Genomic DNA, 1,016 nt, shown 5'->3' on the forward strand with positions numbered 1-1,016 from the left:
TGTGCCAGGACTGAATGAAACCAGTTCCCACTAGTGCTTTCTTTTCCTCTTTTACAGTTGGCTTTGCTTTGGGAGCTCAATGCTGTATATTTTTAGTTATAACTGATTTTTTTAAAACCCATTTCTCCTTTTCATGGCCTTCTACCACATCTGTTGTTCACTGCCTTTTTGAAATTAAAATAAAGTACTCTACAGGATATCACTAAACCATAAAATATATTAAGAACAAGCAGGCTCTATTTTATTTCAGGGAGCCATGGAAATACCAATCAAAAGTGAGGTGAATTTTTTTCTGTTTATAGCCTTAATGGAGTTTTCTTTAGGTTTGAGTCCATATTAAAGAGAAGATATATGTCTACACTTATAAGTACACACTGATTTCATTGTTTCAGATTTATGAAGTAATAAATTGTGTCTTGAAAGATAAAATCACAATAAGGGACAGTACGTCTAAACAGTAATGGCACAGAATCAGAAACAGTTGGCATAAGTGAGTAGTTATGTATATTTAAACCCTTATTAGATGGCAACTTTCTTATTCCTTCCCATGAGCTTAAGCCAGGGCTACTAATAACTGCAAATGTGGGCACTTGAGTTTTAATATATCACTTTAGTCCTCCCTGGTAGCTCAGATTGTAAAGAATCTTCCTGCAGTGTGGGAAGACCCAGGTTTGATCCCTGGGTTGGGAAGATCCTCTGGAGAAGGGAATGGCTACTCACTCTAGTATTCTTGCCTGGAGAATTCCATAGACAGAGGAGCTTGGTGGGCTATAGTCCCTGGGGTTGCAAAGAGTTGGACATGACTGAGCAACTAACACTTTCATTTTACTTACCTACCTGTAAGTCAGTTGACCACAGTTCTGGGGCTGAAATGGGCCTTACACAGTGGAATAACTTGAAGAAGTTACAGGAAAGAATGGAGAGTATATCCATTGTATCAGCTTGAAATAATGCCTGGAAAAGAAATGTACAAGTTAGGGCAAATTTAATACAATGATCACAGGGTAAAAATAAAT

Source organism: Capra hircus, chromosome 9, assembly GCF_001704415.2.
Source record: "Capra hircus breed San Clemente chromosome 9, ASM170441v1, whole genome shotgun sequence".
Taxonomy (NCBI): domain Eukaryota; kingdom Metazoa; phylum Chordata; class Mammalia; order Artiodactyla; family Bovidae; genus Capra; species Capra hircus.